The sequence below is a fragment of the Heterocephalus glaber genome, unplaced genomic scaffold (genome assembly GCF_053883595.1).
Source record: "Heterocephalus glaber isolate CG9 unplaced genomic scaffold, H.glaber_assembly_v1.0 deba00001564, whole genome shotgun sequence".
Lineage (NCBI taxonomy): Eukaryota > Metazoa > Chordata > Mammalia > Rodentia > Bathyergidae > Heterocephalus > Heterocephalus glaber.
The window spans coordinates 11,623,719-11,649,139 of NW_028258351.1; the positions used below are offsets into that span (position 1 = coordinate 11,623,719).

The 25,421-nt window shown below is 36.1% G+C and overlaps 1 protein-coding gene and 1 pseudogene across 6 annotated transcripts in view; both read right to left on the reverse strand.

The window, feature by feature from the left end:
* The window catches only part of LOC147823840 (rho-related GTP-binding protein RhoQ pseudogene), a 49,091-nt pseudogene extending 25,003 nt beyond the window's left edge, over positions 1-24,088 (reverse strand). Inside the window, exon 1 of the transcript XR_015443284.1 lies at positions 1-24,088. This exon is cut by the window's left edge and continues 25,003 nt beyond it. The product of XR_015443284.1 is annotated as a rho-related GTP-binding protein RhoQ pseudogene (transcript).
* Ssh2 (slingshot protein phosphatase 2) overlaps positions 1-25,421 on the reverse strand; it is a 303,918-nt gene that overhangs the window by 262,566 nt on the left and 15,931 nt on the right. The window lies entirely within an intron of this gene.

Sequence of the window (25,421 nt, forward strand, 5' to 3'; positions counted from 1 at the left end):
CGGGATTATGATCTAACCACAGTGGCCTCCCTTCAGCAACTCAAATATGCCAAGCTCTCTCCCACTTCAGGACCTTTGAACATGTCTTTGGTTTAGATACTCTATTCCAGTTTTCTTATAGCTGGCTCCTAATCATTCTTCAAATCTCACTAAATATGATTCCTTCCTGGAAGCCTTTACTAACATTCAATCCAAATGCTGCTCCCTATTTGTTTCTGTAATAGAATTATCACAATTTATAATTACAAATATGTCTAAATGTTTACTTCCATATTCATTACTATATACATGGAACACATTTCAAGAATTATGTCTGTATTACTCCTCAATGGATGCTTTTTGCCTAGCACAGTATGTGACATAGCAAAGGCTTAATATATACTTTTAGAATGAATTAATCAATGGATGAAAATTTTTGAAAAGACAGAATATATAAAAATAAACAGAAGATCAAGAAAATATGGACTTCAAATCTCCCATACTACCTTTATAAACATTTATATCTCTTCTAGATTTCTATTACAGTAGATATGCCATATTTAATATTGAGTTACTAGTCATAAAGGCTATGCAAGAGACTATGAGATAAAATTCATTGTATCTACTAAATGTATTGTGCTATGATTGTAGCTAATAAACAAATTATAGTGCAATATGAAACTCAAGATCTCAAAATTTTAATTTTCTGCACTATGTCAACCATGGATAGGTCAAAAAATAAGTTTAAAGTAATATGTGAAAAATTGAAAAAAATCTAGCCCAAGATGGATTTTCTAATGTCAAGCATAGGAAATCTGAACAAAAATAGCACTTGGTGTTCTTATTTTTCATAATTGCACAATTGTACAAAATTGGTGGTTAAATAACATGATTTCCCTCTAAATCTCATGTCTGCACATTTTAAAAAATGTGTCTAGAAGCATACAGTTTTAAAATTCTTTGATGAAAATTTAAAACATTAAAATATGATGACCAAGAATGTATGCTGACAAATATTTTAGACTAAGAATATTGAAAATCCATCATATAGGTTATGCAGTATTGTTTCCATATTACAGATAATACTCAACCATGGAATTTCTCCAAGATGGCTATAGGAAATAGAATTAATATTAAATTTTGGTTTTTCTTATGCAGAGGTTTATGGTATTTCCACTCGTCACAATACTTTCTGCTGTTTTTGGTAAAATAAACTTTATTTCTTAGAGCAATTTAGGTTCACAGCAAAGCAATGTACAAAGATTTCCCATATACCCTCTGTTTCCCCTCATGCATATGCTCCCCGTCATCAGCATTCCCCCACCCCAAATATTATATTTGTTACAATTGGTGGCTTTGTTCATTTTATCATTCATGCCAATGTTAATCAAGCACCTCCTAGGTGCTATTGTGAATAAATGGATATTAGAAAAGAAGTGTACAAATACACCCGAAACCTAGCACTTTAGAAGACTGAGGCAGGAGGATCACAAATTGCAGTCTTGCCTGGGCCACTTTGTGAGAGTCTGTCTCAAATGACAAAAATAAAAAACAAAAAACATTAAAGGGCTAGGGATGTAACTCAATGTGAAGGGCCTGAGTTCAATCACTAGTACCAAAAAAATTACAAATATCTTCAGAACTAAACTAAACTGAGAGAGTGAAGGACAAAGGGAGAGAGATGGGGACAGAGATGGAGAGGGAGAGAGTGAGAAAGGGGGAGAAACAAAGAGAGGATGGAAAGTTAGAGAGAGAGACAGAGAGACAGAGAAAGAGAGACAAATTTTAACTGAAACAAAAAAGATTAACTATTTCTTTGTTATATCTACTCCAACAATGTGTAACATCCATTTGAGGACTCTAGCCCATCAAAAAATCATCACAAGATGTAATACTCCCAAGTCCAAGCTAAGGCTCATGAAAATTAAGCTGATAAATACAATGCTATATTTATAATATTGGGTATAGTAAGTTTTAACACCTAAAGATAGAAGACAAGAGAATGCTAGAAAGAGGATGTTTATTGTTGTACAATAATTTGCTATTGAGAATCAAAGAGAAAAATAAGAGAAAACCAATTTTAAAGTCACACGTAATATCCTGTATGCACATGGTGCTAGCAAAAGGAGCCTTGTGGTCAGTCATTCAATCATCCATCCACCCATCTATCTATCATCCATATGGCTAGCTGGCCATTAAACAATATATGAGAAAATGGAAAAACAGGAACAAAATCTTTGTAAATAGGGAGGACTGGAGGGGTTGAAGGGAGGGCTGGTCAAGGGTGAAAAATAAGAACCAAGAGAGACTATGTAAAGGTACAAATTTCCAATGATGAATGTCATTATGTTGTATACCTAAAATGTACCAACTACTAGAATGAATAATCGATAATGTAAAATAGGAAGAAAAGGTCCAAAGGGGTAGGGGTAGTGGGAGGGGCAGGAGAAAGGAAAGAAGGGAAAGGAAAAATGATGAGAAATGGAAAAAATGGAAATAAAGTCTTTGTAAATAGGGAAGGGTGGAGGGCGTGAAGGGAGGGCTAGGAATGGGGAAAAAATAAGAACCAAGATGCATTATATAAAGGTACAATTCCCAATGAGAAATGTAATTGTGTTGTATACCTACAATGTACCGATAAAAGAATTTGATACACAAAAAAAACAACAATACTCAGTGTCTGTTACATGTAGAATTCTGCTAAACAGTATACAAAGATGAATCCAATGTGGATTCCACTTATATGTAGCCTTCAGTTTAGTACTGAACACAAATTATAATTACAAGGGAGAAAGAAATTACTTTCTACTCAAATTTAGGGAGGGTTTTGTGGAGGAGAGGTGTTTGAACTGGGCCTTGACACACACAAAAGATGTGGACATATGGACGTGTGGGAAGAGGGTACTTGCATATTCTGTCTGGGTGGAGGCAGACTGGATACTGTAAAGAGACTACAGGGAATCCAGGATTCATCCAGGATTCTGCTATTAACTCAGCCCACTTAACTCATAAATACTGAAATACTTCCCACTTCTAAACTATAAAAAGGAGCTAATATTACCCTCCTCCCTAACTGGGATTTTTGTGAGGAGTAATTAATACTTACAAAGGAGTAATATACCCAGAGGAAGTTTCTTTTCCTGAATTTTAAGAGGTGGAAGAGTTTTATAAATTACTTTCTCTTCCTAGTTTCTCTTTAGTAAATCTTCCATGAATCATAGTTATTTTCTCTAGCCAATGTGATGAATAAAACTAAGATAATTCCTCAAAGTATCATAAAATTCTCTGGCCTCTTCATCTGTGTGCTTAACCTTACTGACTTAACAACAGAGGTAAGACATAGGAACTGGCTAGGAGGCAAAATCATAAGAAAGAAAATATACTAAATGAATTCATTTGCTGCCACCAGAATACATGCCAAGTCTTAACAAAGGAAAATAATTCTCAGGAAATGGAAAGGACATTACAAATGGATTTAGTCACCTCCCACAGATGAACAAACTGAGTATGAGAGAGTGACCTGTTCAAGATTGCCCAGCTAGTTAATGGCAGACCTGGGACTTCCATTTCTGATCAAATATTCTTTTCTTTAATTCAGAGGTTAAAAATCAGAATTGTTGCCTTCAGAATTGTTCTGTATAATTCTTACAGTAATTTTAAAAAATCAATCTGAGTTTTTTTGGAAATAGATATACTGACTGATTTGTCTCAGGCCTGAACTATTACCTAAATATTTCTTTGTTTTTGTTTTGTTTTGCTTGAGACAGGGTCTCACTATTTTGCCCCAATTGGCTTTGGACTCCTAGGCTTAAGTGATCTTCCTGCCTCAGCCTCCCACGTAGTTTGTGACTATCGGCATGTGCCAACCTAAATCTTTTTAACTTTTTTCTAGTACTGGGGATTAAACTCAGAGCCTCATACATATACTAAGCAAGTACTCAACCACTGAGCTATAACACCTACCTGCCTGCTTGCCTCCCTCCCTCTGTCCCTCTCTCTCCCATTCCCCTCTCTCCCTGTCCACTCTCCCCTCTTCTCCCTTTCTTTTCTTTCAGTTTTGAAACAGAGTTTAAGTTGCCCAGGCTAACCTCAAACTTTTGATCCTCCTGCCTGAGCCCCCTGAGTAGCTGAGATTACAGGCATGTGCCACCAAGCTGGACTGACACTCTAGATCCCATTCTCATACTCATGCTATTTGCCTGACTCTGGTAGGCAAATGAGATATGACTCTTGCTTTTCACTATGCTGCCTTCTCTAATGGTAGGTGCTGAATTTAAATCAAGGAAATTATTTTCGTACCATTCCAAATCTCAAATGCCAAGGATTTTCCTTCTCCCTAATATTACCTCACATTTGAGTAATATTTTCATACAAACTATATTCTTTGTGTAGGGCACTTTATAAAAACAGAGATACGTGATCTGCTCAAGGTTACAAAGCCAATTAGTGACAGTGCTTGGTCTAGACTCCAGGATTCCTGCTGAAATTTAGGCATGTTTGAGCCCTGAGTTTAAAGCAATAAACAACATTCCCCATAAAAATTCATCTATAGCTCAATTCCTTCTTTTCAGAAAAATATTTATACCAAGCTAGAAATGAACATACTATGTTCTGAAAAATATATTTCAGTAGGTATACAAAAAACGAAAAATATATCTATGTTTCCAAGAAAAGGCTCAAATCCATGTAATTAGGAATGAAAAGGATGAAATTACAATGGACCCAGCAGAAATCCAGAGGATCATCAATACCTACTTCGAGAACCTATACGCCAGTAAGATGGAAAACACAGAAGAAATGGACAGATTCCTAGATAGGTGTGAATTACCAAAGTTGAAGGAAGAAGACCTAAAAATTCTAAACAACCCAACATCAATCAATGAAATTGAAAACGTAATTAAAAACTTACCAACTAAGAAAAGCCCGGGTCCTGATGGCTTCACTGCTGAATTCTACAAGACATTTAGAGAGGAACTACTGCCACTACTGTTTAAACTCTTTAATGAAATTGAAAGGGAAGCAATACTCCCAAATTCATTCCTGGAAGCAAGCATCACCTTGATCCCAAAAGCAGAGAAAGACCCAACTGAAAAAGAGAACTATAGGTCAATCTCACTGATGAACATAAATGCAAAAATCCTTAATAAGATACTGGCAAATAGAATGCAGAAGATCATCAAGAAGATCATACACCCTGACCAAGTGGGATTCATCCCAGGGATGCAGGGATGGTTCAACATACACAAATCAATCAATGTAATACACTATATCAATAGAGCCGGGGACAAAAACCATATGATCATCTCAATAGATGCAGAAAAAGCATTTGACAAAATCTAACACATATTTATGATAAAAACCCTATAAAAAATCAGAATAGACAGTCTCTACCTCAATCTGATAAAAGCCATCTATAAAAAACCAACAGCCAATATCATATCTATGTTTTCATTATAAATTCTAAGTTATGATTAATATCTTCAAATACAATGAGTACACCCAATTATCACAAATGGAATGTAAGAAGAACAAAGTATTAACTAAAGATTTTTTAAAGAAATAAAGACTAGAATGTAGAACTGGATACACTGCCAACATCTACACATACACAGAGTATATGAACATTTCCCAAACCTCACATACAGTAGCTATAAATTTATCAGTCAGCCACCAAACAACATTGTTTGTTTCTCTGTTTACTGAAGTACATCAGCTCAAACCCAGAAGTATTTTACCACTGATCTACATCTCCAGCCCCTTTTTCTTTCTTTTAATTTTAAGACAACATCTGGCAAAGTTGCTTAGGCTGGCCTCAAACTTGCGATCTTCCTGTCTCAGTCTCCCGAGTGTCTGGGATTACAGGCCCAGCTAAATAGCATAGTTTTTTAAATGAAAAAGAGAAACACAATTCTTATGCCAAGTGGAATTTGGGGATTATCAATCATCTATAGTACCTACTTTCCAAAGTACTTTATTAACAATGAAATAATTCTGAAAAGTGCACCTGGGAGATCAAATTAGAACTTGAAAATTTCCTAAAAGCTATAAGGTGAACTCGGAGAAAAATAAACACATAAATATCTACATCAAGGGGCAGGGATTTAGCTCAGTGGTTTTGCCACCTGCTGCGCAAGGACCAGAGTTCAATCCCCAGTACCAAAAAAAAAAAAAAAATCTACATCAAGGTACAAACTGCACAACTGGCTTCTTACAACATGTAGTAAGTAATATGGTTACAGAACTCAATGGCTAGAGGCTTTGGGGAGATACCGAGCTTCATATATAGATATCAACCTTGCCTGTCGTTTGAATAGCTATACAATGCTAATCTTAACTTTTCCTAAAATGAGAATACAACTTCAAATATTTGGAAAATGTTTGGTGCATACTCAGTGCTATTACTGACGAAAGTATAAACTAATAGAACTTTTCAAAAGCAATTTGGCACACTTAACAAAAATTTTAAAAATGTTCAGTCTTTTTTTTTCTAGCAAATCCATTTTGACGTATCTGATTCTTTCTCTAATTATCATTACACTGAATGAACCTGACGAACCTGAAATTATTGAGAATTGGTAACTGGCCTTATAATGGTAGCCTGGACTTTTCACTCCCGTATATAACAAGTATATAACTCAGGGCAGCATCTTATTTTCACACAAAACTTTATAATAGTACAGGCTTTTTATTTATTTTTATTTTTTATGGTTTTGGGGATCAAATCCAGTACCTTGTACATGCTAGACAGGCACTCTACCACTAAGCTACATCTCTAGCCCCATGCCATTTTTTGTTTGTTTTTGGTACCGGGGATCAAACTCAGGACCCTGTGCTTGCAAGGCAGGTGCCAGAACCACGGAGCTAAATCCTCGGCCCCTCATGCCTTTTAATAAATGTGCTCCAATCTAGAAGTCTGCCAAGTCATCAGCAAAGACACTTTTTTCCTTAACGGCCAAATTACATTCTTAGGCCTAGTGGCAAATTGGATTTTAGTATAACAAAAGACCCCTATTAAAAACCGAATTTGATACTAATTTATAAGTTATTAAGTTCAAAGAATATAAATCTTGAATTATGAACAGTTTTTATATTTTGAGCTATATCTTTGCAATTTAAATATTTTCCAAATCTTATGTTGTTACTTTATTGGGTGTCCACTATATGATGAATAATCATAAGAAGAAGAAATAAAGAATATTGAAACAAACAAGATATACTTTCTTATGCTTCAGAAAGAAGTTTTGCTGAACTAGGTATGTTAGCCCATACCTATAACCCTAGCACTGAAGAAGTTCAGCCAGGAGGGCCACAAGTTTGAGTCCAGTCCCAATTGGGCAAAGCTTAGTGTTAGAGTACCCCTGGGTTCAATCCCCAGTATGAAAGAAAGAAAGAAAGAAAGAAAGAAAGAAAGAAAGAAAGAAAGAAAGAAAGAAAGAGAGAAAGAGAAAGGAAGGTAGGTGTTTGCTAATTTCTACAGCAGTAAGCAATTGTGTTAACTACAGATGATATAGTATAATACCCCATATTAGTTATATACAGGAACTTCTATCTATGTATAGACAGACTGATAAAACTACACGCTGGATATATACTAAAGTCTCATGGGAGTAAGAAAGGAGAATGTCATCCTGTGTAGTAAGATTCAACCATAATAGAAAACAGATATTTAAACCACAAGAGATGAGTTAACTCTTCCTGTCCCAAGCTAACTGACCCAGTTCCAGACTAACTCCTTCCTTATTCAGTGTTCTAGGCCCTCTCACTGGGGACCTGGTCCCATTATTTATCCCCTCTTTCACTTTTATCTTTTTTCTCCTCCCCCAGGCCTATCTATTAAACACTTTAAAAACAAGACTAATTACTTGACTCTCCCTCCTTCTTTCTGGATACAATTCTTTTTCTCTTTCCATTCACAGGAACACAGCTGGAAAGGAATATGCTATATTCAATGTTTCTACTTGATCAGTTTCTTCAATCTATTATAATCAGGCTGTCTCATCTTTCCAATGAAACTACTCTAGCAAAAGTCACTGGTGGCTTCCACATTACCAATCCAGAACAGTTTTCTTTGGGCTTCTCAGCTACATTTGACAGAATCAGACCATTCACCACTTCCTAAAACTTTTGGCATGCTATTCTTTATCAGTCTTCCACAAATTGCTTTCTGTTTGTTCCTTTTCAGTCTTTTGTCACATATTCCTTTGCAATTTTATCCCATAAATATAGGGCTCTCAGGGTTCAGTCCCTGGCATCTATCTCTCTGGGCATTTGTTTAGTGATCTCATGTTCTGCAAAGTCTCAACAGGTGCCTATAAATCTATTACTTCCAAAATTTCACCCCTAGATCTCTTGGTGTCCTGCTGCCTAAAGGGAACAAAAATGTTCAACTTGCAGCCTGTGACTAAAAGGGAGAGAGGAGGGGCCAGGGTCCCATAATACCCTGCAAGTGTATACACTAGCGACCTAAAGATTTCTCAGTAGGTGATATCTTTAAGGTTCCACTAGCTTCTGATAGTGCTACTCTAGGGACTAATCTTTGTGTGTGTGTGTGTGTGGTACTGGGGATCAAACTCAGGACCTTGTTCTTTCTCCCTGGCCCGTGACTAACCTTTTAACATATGGGTCCCTTCAGGGAATCTTACCCAAACCCTAGCAGGCTCTAACTTTATTTTTCTTTCCAAATGGAAACTCCAGTTGTAGTTCTTCCTATTACCACTGATTTGAAACACCATTTCTAGCATAAAGCAAATCCTTATGTATATATGGATCTATATCTTTCATTAATCTATACTACTTCAGTAATGGTTTATATTTTAATATTATCTCTCATTCTTTTATTAGAAACATTTTTTGTTTTCTTTTCTTTCACATGAATATTAGAATCAGCTTTTCAAGTTCCAGGAGAAAGCCTAGTAGAATTCTGACTGGAATTGCACTGAAGGTATAAATTCATTGGGAGGAACAGCATTTTTCCAACACTGAGTCATTCATCTAACGAATATGCATAGGTCTGTATTTATGCAAGATTTCCTTTATACCCTTTAACAGACTTCATATAGGTTTTAAAGATTTTTACAGAAAACTGAAAAATAAACAAGGAAGCCTATGCTAAAGACCATGTAATTTCCCAGGCCAAATTAAATCTGGATCCTAAATTGTGACTTCAATCTTTATTCCCCTCCCCCACCAATTCCACCCTTGTACCAAAGGGTTCAATTTTTCTTTTTTTTGGTACCGGAGATTGAACTCGGGACCTTGTGCTTGTGAGGCAGGTGGCGGAACCACTGAGCTAAATCCTGGCCCCAAAAGCGTTCAATTTTTAAGAATCATTTTAAAACCAAGTTGCTAAAAACTTAATTTTAGTTGGTAATGTACTAACTCAGAGAATATATTTAAGCCTTGAACAGCCTCTGGGTACATCCTTAACAAAATACTAAAAACACCTAAAAGTACATTTCCACAACATAGCATGCAAATCACATCTCCTGGGGGGGGGGGCGGCGGGGGCAGAGGTTTCTAATCTATGGATCAAAAAGTCAGTCTCTTAGCCTGTTCTGTATGCTTGCCAAAAATTACCACAAAATCCATGGAACAAACCCCAATTATAACATTACATCAACTTCTACAGTGGTACTTCAGTTTACAAACTTAATTTGTTTTATGATTTTGGGGGAGATGGTTACGTTTGAGTTTGCGTGAGGAAGATGACTGTGGTTGTGTTTGTCACCAGTTAGAGTTTCCAAAAGGAAGCAAAATTTTGTGAATGCTTTTGTTTGCTAAACAAATTGTTTGCAAAGAGAAGTGTTCGTGACTGAGGTATTACTGTATTCCACAGTTCTAAAGACACTTCGCTAAGAGTAAACAGTATCTTTAAATGATGAAGCTGGATAGAACCTTACATATTCAACTCTCAAATCTCAGATAAGAAAACTAGCACTACAAAGATGAAAAGAATGGCCAACACAAGAGTTAAAAGACAGTACAGCCAAATGAATGAATCTCCTGTAGGCCAATGCTGCTTCTTCCACATTATGCAGCTTATATTACTTTGGGGCTACATATATTACTTGAGACTATCCACATAGTTGATATTTTATAACAACTTAATATAGTACCTGGGATTGGTAATTAATTTTATAAAAGTAAGCTATTAGCACAGAATATATTTGATTTAAAATATCTTGGGCCGGGGGTTTAGGTCAGTGGTTCTGCCACCTGCCTAGCAAGCGGAAGGACCCGAGTTCGATCCCCTGTACCCAAAAAATAAATAAATAAACAAATAAATAAATATCTTAGAGCTTGCATAGAGGTTTTTATATATTTTGGACACTGTCATTATCAAATTGTTTAATGAAGATTTATAAAGAATAAGCTTAGCTGGGCATGGTAATATGTGCCTGTAATGCCAGTAGTCTGGGAGACTAGGCAGGATGAGGATCACAAATTTGAGCCTAGCCCTGGCAATTTAGAGACTTAGTGAGACCCTGTCTCAAAATAAAAAAGAAAGGGCTGAGCGAAGGCCCTATGTTCAGTTTCCAGTACCACCAAAAAAAAAAAAAGAGGATTTGCTAAAGGTTCTTTTTGGTAGGTCGGATGTTATTTCCTAGCTCTTCTTTCCTCAATCCACCAAAAATGACATAGAATGGAATTCAAGACTCGAGTCTGAGGCAAAAAGAATAAAGCAGGACAATTTTTGGCATGTACTGTTAAGGCAATGGATTCTGAAGTCAGACAAACTAGATTCTAATCCTACTTTATTCCTTACTTCTGCCTCAATTTCCTTATCTGTAAAATAGGGATGATAATACATATCTCATACATAGCACATATCCTTAGAAGGCTATTGTGAGAACTGAGTCAGATCATACCTACAAAGAGCTCAGGACAGTGCCTGGCACATAGTAAGTGCTCTGTAAATATTGACTGCTCTCATTTCTTTCTCTTTGAAGAAACTTTCTGGTCATCATAACAAAGGGACTAGACCTACTTTTTCCCCCCCAGTACTGTATATTGATCCCAGAGCCTTCACACTGAGCTACATACCTAGCCCTTTCTTTATTTTTGAGACAGGGTCTTGCTAAGTCACTAAGTCACCCAGGCTGGTGACTCAAATTCGCAATCCTCTGCCTCAGCTTCTCAGAAGGCTAGGATCATGTGTGTGCAATTTCATGCCCATTGGAACAGATCTACCTTTAAATTGTCTTGTGAAATTATTATTAATAATTATTAATGTGTGTGGGGGAAGAGGTACTGGGGATTGAACTCAGGGGCTTCACAATGAACTACATCCCTAGCCCTTTATTTTTTATTTTGAGACAAGGTCCTCTTGTATTGCTAAATTGCCCAGGCTGGGATCAAACTTTTGATCTTCCTGCATCAGCCTCCCAGAGTGTTAGGGTTATAAGACACCACTCCTTACTAATACCAAATTTATTTTAAAAGCATGTTTTCAGTTTTGTAATTTAATGTGAAAAAACATTTTCTTCATCTTTGACAAAAACTGAGATGTTATGAAGCATATAATTTTCCAGACTAGCATATGTGAAGATAGTAAAATAAATTGTATTTAGAGATTACACTTGTCCTCACCTTTGAAACTGACAAACTATCAGCAAGAAAAAGCCTGAAGTGGGTATAATTCAGAACCTTAAGTCCTACCCATGCCATTAATTTCCTAGATGCTATCAAAAGCCATCTTCAAAATCTGAAGAAATTCTGTACGAATAACATAAACTTGAGGATATGAAACATCAAAAATCATTTTAAAATGAAGAAAGCGTTTGGAATTTTTAAAAAAGTAGAGAGTGGGCATTTTCAATCGTAAATACATACAAATAAAAAAACTTCTGAAGTTTTCTAACTCAATTTTCCTCCTACTACCTCACCTATAAAAAGGAGAGAGGGACTTTTAGAAAAGAGATGGCACAAAGCTTACAAATGCCTTCCACTGGGTGAGTGGCTGGGGTACTTTTTAGACCTTCAGTTTACTTACTCTTAATTCCTGAAAAGCTTGGTTTTCTGGTTTTTGAGCTTGAGGCAAATATGAAGCAGCAAAACAGTAAAGTAAAGAGCTGTTCCAAGAAGACACAATGGCAGTAGAAGTGACAGCCAATACACTGATAGTAAAGCCATAAAAAGTTGACCCAAACACAAAAACCAAGACTAATGTGAGGAAGCTACTATATTAGAGCTCAGTGTATTACTACCCTCTCCTCCAAAGCTAATCTTGGCCATCTGTCCTCCAGAATTTTGTTCCATGAATTATCCTTTCCTCCCTACCATATTTTAACTCATTTCTTTCCTAATGACCCCTTCCCTCAAGCAGAAAAGTATTGTCTCTTCCAAATAACCCATAACTACCCTTCTGTCACTGTTAAGTTCCCCCTCTAGTTACTTTCTTCTCCTTTCTTTCTCAGGCAAGTTTTTGAAGGAAAAAAAAAGTCTCTACTTACTACTTCCCTTTCCCTTAACCACAGGTTACCTTTTAACCCACTGCAACAGATCTTCTGACCACCTACTCCACAAAAGCTGATCTCACATAGGTCACTCTTACTTCTCTTGACCACCCCAGGATATCTGACTAAGGGTGACCACTTCTTTCCTGAAACTCCCTCTTTGCTTAGACTGTGATGCAACACTCATCTGGATTTCACCCTAACTAAGGTCTCCAGCCCTGGGATGTCAAGGGAATTTGTGCAAAAAATTTATATGCTAAAACTTAAACACAATGCGATAGTATTGAGATGTGAGACCTTTAGGAAGTCATTCAGTCTTGAGGATAAGCCCTCATGAATGGGATTAATGGCCTGATCAGAGACGCTAATCAGCTCTTTGTCCTGTTTGTCCTTCCCCTGTGGAGGCTAGTTTCCCCCAAAAGTTCATTTTTAATTCTCTCATTTCATACCCCAGTCACCCTTTAATTCTGCACTTTTTGGACCCTATACATTTTCTATAGGTGATCATATTCATATCTTCATGGCTTCAGAGTCAACAAGTGACTCTACTACTAACTGTGAAATCTTGGTTTCCTAATCTATAAAATAGAAAAAATAAGAATTCATAAGGAGTAAATGACACAATATGCAAAGTGTTTAGCACATTGCCTGACATATTTAAGCAAAGAGATAAATAAGTGGTCACTATCTCTAGCCTAGATCTACTTGCTTAGCAGCAGATGTATCTATCTACCTTGGGACTTTCCTTTGGTTCTTTTATACATACCTTAAACTCAAGATGCTCACTTTCCACCCCACTGTCTGAACTGGCATCTGCATTCTCTATGTTGATGAATGGCATTCTTCACACAGCTGCACAAATCTGTAACACTGAAGCCATTTTGTACACTTTTCCTTCTCAACCTCCATCCTGCCCCTTGCTCTCTGTCCCCAGTTCAATAGCTAAGTATATCTACTCTCCTCCAAGGTATTTTCAGATAGCTATTTCTGTAAAGTGCAAATTTGATTATATTACTCCTCTAGTTAAGTTCTTTAATTTTCCTCATGGTTTTCAGAATAAAGTCGAACTTCCTAACATATCACATAACATTCTTCATGATCTAGCCTCTTTAGTCACATCTCTCATGATGCTCCTGCCCTGAAATACACTCCCCATTTCAACCAAATAAAATCATGTGTATTCCTACAAGAGACTTCACTGCCATGTCTTTACACATACCATTCTTCTGTCGATGGTCCACTCAGTCCCACTCTCACCCACTTAATTGCTCACTAATTCCAACTGGTATCCTATGCCTATCCTTTGATTTTTCTCTTCAACATAAGTAAAATGCAACCTACAAATTTAAATATTCATTCTTAACCTATTTAATACTATGAAATACAGGCGATTCATCCAATATGCTCTGGTAAAATTGTTGGCCCCAAAATTGTCTTATTTGCCCCAACACCTATTTATTACATATTTATTATACTTTAGACACTAAAGGAGTTACAAAAATGAACAAGAAAGGTTTCTGACCTCAGACTAATGGAGAAGACTCAATCTTAAAAACAAAAAGCCTAATATAATGCTATAAAGAAATTTTATAATAAAATTTCTATGAGAATATAGAGGAAAAAACTTATCTTAGGTCATTATAAAATATATATATATATATATAATTGTAACAAACTCTAAATATTTTACCCCTCAGTAAAATAAAATTTTTACTTAGATATTAAAACTCACCCAATAAATATTAAGATAAATTCTAAACTTTTCACTCTTCAGGTGACAATTTGTGTTTCTTTGATATACTGTACAACATCACCAAATAACAGGACATGGGCAGACTTTTAAGTAAAGCTCCTAAGTACCCAAAAAGACAAACAGAAGTTTTCAGGAAAATTCAGCAATATATGCTCATGAATATAGTACAGTTAAAAAATCCCTAACCATTCCATTTCAGAGCAGTTCTTTGATCTCTAAGAAGACATGGTTCCCTAAATTGCCACATGAGAGAAAAAAGAACTTTTATCTTATTCACTGTCTTAATATGTTGTGGTCTCTCTCTTTTTTGTTATAGCACCCTGGCCTATTCCTTAAAGTGCCCAGATGAAAATGGCAATGAATGACAAACAATTCAAAAATTCATATTTAATATACTCTAAGCCCTTTGCTCTGTTACAAAGCAAAATTAATAGTTAATTAATTACAAATTAATATAGCTGCATAAAAGCATCCTTTGTTCTGAGCATGTCACACTACTGTTAAAAAAGCAACTCTTGTGAATATTCACTTTTAAGATTGCAATTTTCTAGAATCCCCATGTGGTGGATTAACTAATGGTCAACTTGTATTGCCCAGCTGAGCTGAATCAGCGTGGTCTGGGTGTGGAGGATCCACCTGAAGATTGTTACCAATAGCCATAAAAAGAGAACTGGAGGGGGAAGATCTCGGCCTGTTGATTTTTTAGGAGAAACTTGCTGCACGTGGTTTTCCTGATGCAAACTAGGCTGTTCTCCTCAGAGGAGGAGCTCAGGACCTTGCTGTCCCTGGGAATGGCTGCTGCTTTCATCAGGGGAGCTCTGATCTTTACCGTGAGAATCACTTCCTGGCTCCAATGTGAAACCCTCGCCTTGGTGGCACAAATCCTTCATCATCTCTCACCAGCGTAGATTTTCTGGCTTCCACCACTGGCCTTTGGGCCTTCCAGGTGCAGATCCTCAATACGGACAAGCATGAGATATTGCTGTGGGATCTAGGCTACTGGCTGGACTGGTGGAGAACATTGCCTTAGACTCTAAGCCTTTAGCTGGACTCGTGTGGGAAACTGCTGGGATCTAGGCCCTCAGCTGAATCCTTTGGGCTTCTAGTGTGGTTAATCCCTTGTACTCCTTTGCCCTTTGACTTTTTGGGTAATTATCACAAAATAATCTTATAAGTTATGTGTCCTGTATTTAATGTATTCCCTTGCCAAATCCTGCTGACTACAACACCCCATCACTACCATGGCCCTATGCCTTTCTTTTCCCATCCTAATGAACACCTGTTGCACAGCAAAAAAAATTACCAGCACTCTTTTCATTCTCCTTATCCTGGTTTGAATAATAAATTACTGGGATTCTAGGGCCGGGGATTTAGCTCAGTGGTTTCATCGCCTGCTGCGCAAGTGCAAGGACCTGAGTTCGATCCCCGGTACCAAAAAAAAAAAAAATTACCAGGATTCTATTATCTACTTCCTGGTCCCTTAAAAACATTATACTACCATCCCTATATTTGCTATGAAAGGGGATTCTTGTCTTTTAGCCCAGAATTTTTCTTTAAAAGGAAAGTTGTAGAGGCAGCTAGGAGAGACAGGAAAATATGGGCAAAATCTATATTAAACTTCCATGATGAATATGTTTTGAGACTATCTGAAGATGAAAATAGAGAACTCTATTAAATAAAATGGAATTTAAAAACTAGTGAAAGCTTCTTTTTTGACACAACAGACTATAATTTTTTAATGAGTGTTCTCTTCACATAGTCATGTTGAGAAGTTCTGTGATATCTCACTACTTGAAACACTTTGGAGTATCTGCTTGAAAACTGAATTTAAGCTAGTTTACAACTCACAAAAAGTTACCTCACTAACCTATAGACAAACCTGTTTTCACTTCTTTTCTTTTTACTAAACTATCATATTTTGTGAGTAAGGCTCCATGGCTGAGAACTTCTTTCCCTGTTCTGTGTCTCTCTGAACAAATTCCTCAGACAGTCTTTCCATGTGGCATCTCCCCAAGGTTATGCATCAACCATTCTTCCACAGCTTTAAAGGCAGAAACTAATTGTTTTAGATATTCTTGTATACCTAAGGTATGAAATATAAAAGGCACTCAAGATATTTTTGATTGATTAATATTCATTGGATACAGATATAATTTTTTTTTTACTATTTCTACAAATCAAATTCACTGTCAAAGAAAGATTTGTTATCCTCAGATTTTTTTTTTTTTTTTTTTTTTTTGGTACCAGGGATCAACCTTGGGACCTTGCACTTGCAAGGCAGGTGGCGGCACCACTGAGCTAAATCCCAGCCCCTATCCTTACAGATATTTAAAAGCAATGGAAGCAATGCCCGCCCCCCAAAAAAGGAGCTCTAAAGATGCTGAGGAAGCCAGGCATGGTGGCACTCATCTGTAATCTCTGCAGTTTGAGCTTAGCACAGGCAATTCAGCAACTACTCTATATCAAAATATGAAATTTAAAAAGGGGCTGAGGACTATAGCTTAGTGCAAAGGCCTTGAGTTCAATCTTCAGTACCACCAAAAAAGAAAAAAAATTGCTGAGCAAATGTTGGGTTCATTTGTGTAAATACATAGTCTATTTTCCTTAGGGACCAGACAATAATCTTTTGAATATGTATGCTGTTATGTCAGTTAAAAGAACTAGTCATTTTATTACCTAAAACTCCTTAACTAACTGAAATCTTGCAAATAAAGAAAAAAATAAGTTCAAAAGCAAGTTGGCTATTCTTCATTAACTGGCCTTGAAATTTTTCTTACCTTAAAAAACTATTATTTCTCTCTCCCAGATAGAACTGCCAGTCTGTCAAAATGAATCAACCTTGACAAAACCTTAACTGCTTTTCAATCTTTTCCCTAAGTTTTTCATTAAAAGTTTCTCCAAACTTTAGGTTTTGATAATTCATTATTAAAAACTATGCTCTGTCCTACTATAAAATGGTTTGAGCTTAATTTTCAATATAAATTATCTTGCAAGAAATTATATACATTTCTAATATCCAACTAGGAGGATAAATTTCTGTGTATCTTCCATTCAACTATGCCTATCCTTCTTTTTACCAACAAACACTATTTCCAGGTATCATGGCAATATCTGTATAGCTACAAAACTGCCAAAATTAAGTTTTCATTAGACCTTGTTCTATAACCACCATAAGTTTCTTTTAAAACTCATAAAATAAGACTTACTAGCTGAGTTTAATTAACTGTAAATGCATAAATCAACCAATCACTGATGAATAAGTGAAAGGTATAGTAGGAGAAAAATAATCACACTTAAGGGAGATTATTGGATATTTAAAGACTTAAAAGTACAAGCTAATTATACCTCATACATTATAAATGCCACAGCTTAAAAATCCTATGGTCATAAAGTAGCAATATTTAATTATTCTATTAAGTCTTTCTCTCTCTTTTTTTTTTTTTTTTTGATACTGGGGATCGAACTCGGGTCCTTGTGCTTGCTAGGCAGGCCGCGGAACCACTGAGCTAAATCTTCGGCCCTTCTCTCTCCTTTTTTCTTAACCCAGGCCTTGATATTGAGCTACATCTCCAGCACTTTTTTATTTAGAGACAGGGTCTCACCAAGTCATTAAATTGACCGAGCTGGGCTTGAACTTATTTCCCAGAGTGCTGGGATCATAGGCATGCACCACCATGCCCAGTTACTATTTAGACTATCATGGAACCAAGTACCTGCACACACAAATTCCTAAGAATTCCCTCTTAGCATGTACAATACAAGGCCCCATGTTCAACCTCCAACACCCTCCCCCATCAAATCCCAAAAGTAAAGCGTTAGATCTATGGGAAAATACTAATAACTGTTATTTCTGGTGCTCATATTGAGCAAAGAAACACCACCCCGTTACTAACCTACTACATCACTACATGAGTCACCTAAGAACAAGATTTTCCTCCTATGTTTGAAAACAAGACAATCCTATACTAAGCAACACATGATAAGGTACAAGTTTAGACAACTTACTTTCAGTTAGAAAACACTTGACAGTGTTTGAACAAAAGCATATTATTATTGCTCTTAGAATTTTACTATTACTTTTATTCTTGCTTTTACATTTTGGATCCTCAAGGAAAAGTTTCCGATGGCGCATCTCTGCCACTGTTACCTGCAAAATAAAACACCTACTCTAAGAAAAGAAGGGCCCTATTGGTCTTCCTGTAGGGCATGGCTGAGGATACTTAAGTTTTATTTATGCTTTTATATATGATTCATTGTATTGAGCACTACAATCTGACCCAAGCAACCAAAGTCCTAAATTATTTTAAGCAACAGATGTACGTTTTCAGAGAGTAAGTGTACAAAGATTATCACATTATTATATACATAATAAATACATTTTGTCAGGGATATAAGGATTTGTTATATACAGTACATGTGTCAAACAGTAAAACAGATCATCTACAACTATTTAAGGCTTGATGTAGATTTAATTGAAAATGGTTAACATTTAGATGAATAGCTCCTGAGTGAATTTTATCATTAGGACTTACTGATATCTTGTATTCCACTTAACATTACTCAGTCATTTAAAAACTTTAGGATGGGCCGGGGATGTAGCTCAGTTGTTCCAGCGCCTACCTCACAAGCACAAGGTCCCGAGTTCGATCCCCAGTACCAAAAAAAAAAATAAATAAATAAATAAAAACCAAAAAAACTTTAGGTCCTGAGTTCGATCTCCGGTACCTCTTAAATGTGTGTGTGTGTGTGTGTGTGTGTGTGTGTGTATATGTTTAAAAGGAAGCAAATTTTTTGCATTTAAAAATAAAATATTCGGGCCGGGGATTTAGCTCAGTGGTTTTGCAGCCTGCTGCGCAAGCTCAAGGACCTGAGTTCGATCTCCGGTACCAAAAAAAAAATAAATAAATAAAAATAAAATACATAAAATATTCTTCTCTGTCAATGATATACTTCACAATGTAAAAACATATAATCAGCATATTATTTGTTTGGGATCAGTTAACTTTGGAGACAATTACCTTAGTTTTCCTTGAATTACAATTGATAATCCTATATTGACATTATTCCCTTGGCCACATGCATCTGTTATAAGTCTTGGCTGATGTGAGAGGAAAAAAAACCATCACTGGTCCATGTCGCACAGTCAGGAGCCACGATAAGCCTGAACAACTGCAATTTCTTCATCTTCAAACATCATATGGTGCACCAAAGGTAAAAATAACAGCCTAAAGGACTTAAGAGCCAGGTTCTATGCTAAGCATCTCACCATAATAAATCGGTTGTTGCATCAAATATGTATGTTATTTATGGTAATTTGACTTTATGTTCAGATTAGAGAATAAATATGAATAAAAATGTTCTAGTGCATATAATTCCACTCAATAGGTGAATGCAAAAAAGTGAGCATGAGTTGAGAGAACCTGAGTATTCTTAGGCAGTTAGAGAGTTGTATGCTCAAAACCATGTATATTGTTCTCTATTTGGGTGATTCACGAGATCTTTTGAGGGATAATTTTTGTTGTTGTTTTTTGTTTTTTGGTACCGGGGATCAAACTTGGGATCTTGTGCTTGCGCGGCAGGTGCTGGAATCGCTGAGCTAAATCCCCGGCCCTTGAGGGACAATTTTTACTATTTAGTAATTTGATTTTTGTATTATACGCTTGCTTTAGAGTTCTAGTAAGGGGTAACTTCACTGTATCTCTTGGGTCTTTGTAAAGATTCTGTGAGGTAGGGAACAAGTATTAGCCCCATTTTACATAGGAAGAAACATCCAGATTATCCAAATTGCTTGGCAGAGATAGGATTCTAACTTAGGACTCTGATTCCAGAAATTTAATTACTGTGCTAACTACTGTGCTATACTACAATGTTATATACCCATTTTCCACGTAAGGAATGGGAGGCTCAGGTAGATAAAACTTGCCCAATATTACACTATAAGTCTCTGTATCAGAACTTAAACTCAAACTTTCAAATTTTAAGTTTCTTGACAATAATGAAATGACTTATAGAAGCCAGGAATGAGTAACAGTACAGAAATGTGTGTGTGTGTGTGGGGGGGATTCTGTTATAAAGTTCCCAAGAACTGGTGACATATTAGGTTACTCTGGGTCACATATATGCTCTGTTTATCTCTCAAGATACAGTTTACAACTCCATCAGAGCCAGGTGCTGTGGCGGGAGGCCTGCAATCCAAGCTATTTGAGAGGCTGAAGCAGGAGAATCACAAATTCAAGGCAAGCCTGGGCAATCTAGTGAAATCCTATCTCAAAATAAAAAATAAAAAGTACTGGGGATATAGCTCAGTAGTAGAGCACCCCTGGGTTCAATCCCCAATACCTCTGGCAAATAAAAGAGTCTTGTGATTCTCCTGCCTCAACCTCTCAGAGTGCTGGGATTACAGGCATGCCTGGCTTTTACTACTTACATATACCCTGCAGTATCATGTTGTAAAACTGAAATATACACAATAAAATTCACTTTTATCAAAAGGCTTAACTTTGGACTTCACACAACTATTGCAGAAGGATTATTTCTAAAGAATCTATATCATGATTATTTCAGAAATGTGAGCCACAAATAAAATACACAATGAAAAATTTTTTTAAAAAAATCAGGGGCTAAGGATGTAACTCAGTGGTAGAACACTTGCCTAGCATTTTGAGGCCCTGATTTGATCTCCAGCACACACACAAAAAGGAAAATCAATATGAGAATGAAATATATCAGCAGAATGAATAAAGGAATAAAAGATAACCTAGGGCCGGGGATTTAGCTCAGTGGTTCCGCCACCTGCCTCACAAGCAGAAGGACCCGAGTTCGATCCCCGGTACCAAAAAAAAAGATAACCTATACCATTCAATTTTCTAAATCACATATTGAAAATAAGGCAACTTAGTTTAAAAAGAGTAGACTAGGCTACCAGTTAAAATGATATAGAATCATGTAGACAGTTGAAATTTGTTATCAGTGTTTGCAAATGAATATAACTCAATGAAGGAGAGTGGGACACAGAAAAAAAAATTACACCTGGGACTTGTTAAAAGACAATTTTCCTCTGTTTTGAATCACCTGAAAAGATAACTGGAACCAAATCAAAGAGTAATTTGGTGACCAACATATCTATTTCTAACTTTCTGCAGACTTGTATTCTAAATAAGCTCATCAACATAGACGTCCAGAGCATCCTTGTTTTTAAAGTTTTTCATTTTGGGCCCACAACTATATTTTCTGTAAGATAATTTTAAGAATATACACACACAGGGCTGGGGATTTAACTCAGTGGTTTCGCCACCTGCTGAGGAAGCGCAAGGACCCGAGTTTGATCCCCGGTACAAAAAAAAAAAAAAAAAAGAATACACACACACCAAAAAAATTCACATTTTTAAAAACAAAATTTTCTTAATTTTTTAATCCTATAGGTTAAAATGCTAGAGAATGGCTTAAATGGAAATCTTCTGAAGCCATTTTCTTTCTCCTTAAAAGCCCTATATTTATTTTCAAGATTATGTATCATGCAAGAATGTTTGGTAGGCAAGTGCTGCAGTTACTGGGTTTTTTTTTTTTCTAGCTACACCTTGCCTAACCAGACTTCCTTTATAGTCGAAACAGTATACAATCTTTTTTTATTTTTTTGTGGCACTGGGGATTGAACCCAGAGCCCTCACACTGAACTACATCCTCACAGCTCTTTTTAAAATTTTGAGACAGGGGCTGGCTAAGTTGTTCAGGTGGGATCTATTTTCTTCAAGTTTAATTGAAAAGCACAAAATTAGCATTAAAATGCTCAGAACTGGAAAAAGTTGCAGTTTGTAGAAGACAGATCAAAAGGACAAATCAAAATACTTTGTTCAAAGAAAATTTAGTTTAATTTTTTCCAGTATTCTTGTAGGAAGAAATACATTGTCTCTATTTTCTGAAAGGATTCAATAATAAAACCTGTAATCAAAATGGAACCAAAGCCTGAACCAAAGACCTCTTGTTATATGGTATATGAGTTCATTCATTGCTTTGGAAATGCATCTTCTAAGAGCTGCATTCAATTTCAACTGCCAACTGCTTGGAATAGCTGGATTGGACAGATCATTCTTCTCACCTATTGTTTCCTTGTACAAAGATATATTTAAACCCATGAATACATTCAGTGTTTTTAGATTCTCCATATTCAAAAAATATCTGGCAATTTCTGTTCTATTTTGCCACATGATTTGTGGCTTCAATCATTACACCAATATATTCAGTCTATAATTTGATTATTCAAAGGTGATGACTTGCAATGATCTGTTTTACTGTATATCAAAACATTCAATAGATTAATATGCTGTTAAGTATGGCCTATTAAATTAATAGGAGACTTTGTAAAGAATACAGTTGCATTAATCATTCCACATGGTATCCCAGGATCATTACAAAATTATACATAGCATATTTTGCCATGGAGATCAGCAAGTGGAGAAGAAATTGTCTAATTTTTAAAAATGAAGCCATTATCAAGTAAAAAAAAATAAAAGAAAGAAAAAAGTTAAAGAGAAACTAAACTCTGAAATAGTTTATTCATTTGAATTTTACATTGTTAAAAGCCAGTATCTTCCCCATCAAATTCTGGTCATAGTGAAAAAATTAACTTAATAACTAAATAGCAATTTAAATCACCACTATTATAAAAATGACTAATACTTCACAAGTGTGTGCCAGGCTTGGTACTAATGCAATTCTCTCATTTAATGCTTACAATATTTCTGTGAAAGAACTATTATTAACCCTAAAGGTGAGCAAAACAAAACAGAGCAGTTAAATGGTTTGTCTAAGTTTAGTTAATTATAAAGCCAGGATTCAGATTCAGGATGACAGTTTTCAGACCCTACCCTTCTAACCATTATGCTAGGCTGTTTCATGTTCCATTAGGCATTTCTGAAACCCTAAGAAGAAAAAAGCAAAAATACTTTTAGAGCTTCCCCACACTCTTAGGGCCTTTATTCCAGTTATTACTTTTATTCTAAACCACAATCACTTTCTCAAAAGAATTAATGAGCTTCCTAAATAGATTAAGATAATGTGTTAATTACATGGTAACATGTAGTTTATCGTAACTCTCACCTGAGATAATGGTAAATACTGTAATCTGAAGAAAGAGCTCTCCCAAATTCTTGATGTGTCTATAAAATGTCTGAAGCAACAACAGGAAAATCATTGTTCCAATCAGCAAGCTGCATGGAGATGTATTCCTTCAACTTCAATAAATGTAATTTCTTATATTTCCTTATCTATTTGCATCAGTAAAAGAAGGTTGGTGTTTTATTTTTTCTTTCAGTGTGAGAAGGTATAGAGGTAGGTATAGAGGAACAACAGGTGAGAGGCAAGGTAATAAATATTCATTAACACATGGTTTCCAAAGACAGAGGCTTTGATATCTGAAGCTAACGCATCTTAGATAACAATATCTTAGAATAATCATCCTATGAGAAAAATATTGGCTTCTAATTGTGAATGGAGCTGAGATTAAAATCTTTTAAAAACTCTCATTTTCTTAGCTGCAAAGATATTTTGCTCATCTATCTTTTCCAGTTATACTGTTCCACATTCCTTATCCATGATCCCTACTGTTCTGAAATTTTCTGTTTACACACTTGGTTTATGTCTCTCATACTATACTCAGGAAATGAGGGTTTTGATTATAAATGTTCAGTTTATAGCCACCTTTTCCACTTGAAAATTCTAAGCAAGAATAATGCCTTATACAATCCACAGTGTTTGAGAAGGTTCTCAAGTACTAAGGCACTAACAGCAAGACTCTGTTACAAAATTTTAAAAATAAAAATAAAAAGGTCTAAGGATATAGCTCATTGCTGGAGCACTTCCCTAGTATGCATAGGGTACCAGGTTTAATCCCAATACCCCCCCCCCCGCCCCCCCTACACACCTGGACATGGTAGTGCTTGCATGTAATACCAGCACTCTGGGAGGCTGAGGCAAGAGAACTACAAGTTTCACCCCATCCTGGGCAATTTAGCAAGACCCTGTTCAAAATAAAAATAAAGAAAGAGCTGGGAATATAGCTCAGTACAAAGGCCCTGGGCTCAATCTCCAGGGCCCCCCTCTTAAAAAGTTACACTTTAAAGTTTCTTGCTTATAATCATAAATTTTAACAGAGTCACTTTAAAGGAAAGCCAAGAGAACATATATACACTATATTCAACGTAAAAGTAAGACTACAGATGTCAAAATTCAGAACAAATTATTTTTAGTTTCCTACCCCTATTTTCTCACCTGAAATCCCATCAGCACTACAATACTGTTGTTCTCAGCCATATGATGACATTTCTAGTCCTGTGCCTTAAGCTCATGCTTAAGAATGCTTTCTTCTCTCCTGTTATACACCTGTTTACTAATTTTCACTCAGTTTTGTAAGTTTTGTTTTTGTGTGTTTTTGTTTTCTGGTACTGGGGATTGAACCCACAGCCTCACATATGCTCTATCACTGAGCTACATCCCCAAACCTGCTGTTGTTCAGAGATAAAAAAACTGCCTGAGTGGACCTAAAACTTGTGACTCTCTTGCCCTAGCATCCCAGGTAGCTGGAAATACAGGTGTGCACCACCAAGCCCAGCCCCACTAACTCAGAAATCCCTGTTGGCCTTCTTTCTCTTTTTGAAAGTTTATATACATATTTGTGATTACTATACTGCAATTTTTTTTTTTTGGTACCAGAGATCAAACTTGGGACCTTGTGCTTGTGAGACAGGTGGCAGAACCACTGAGCTAAATCTCCAGCCCACTATACTGTTATTTAATTACTTTTTAAATATTAATTAAAAAATAACTTTATTGGTAGGTGTACAATATAATGACATTTATCATTGGAAATTTGTACCTTTACATAATATATCTTGGTTCTTATTTTTTCCCCATTCCCCTGCCCTCCCTTCAACCCCTCCACCCCTCCCTACTTACAAAGACTTTGTTGCCATTTTTTCCCTTTTTTCATATTAACTCCATTCCCTTCTTTCCTTTCCCCAACCCCTCCCATTTCCCATTCCTCTTTGGACCTTTTCTTCCTATTTCATATTATCTATTATACATTTTTATCCTTTTTTACACTTTCAGTTTCTCACACCAGAGAAACTATTTGGTATTTACACATATTTGTCCTATTAATTTCACTTAAGAGTATCACCTCAATGTGCATCCATTTAGCTATAAATGTCTCTAATTTCTCATTCTTTATGGCTGAGTAG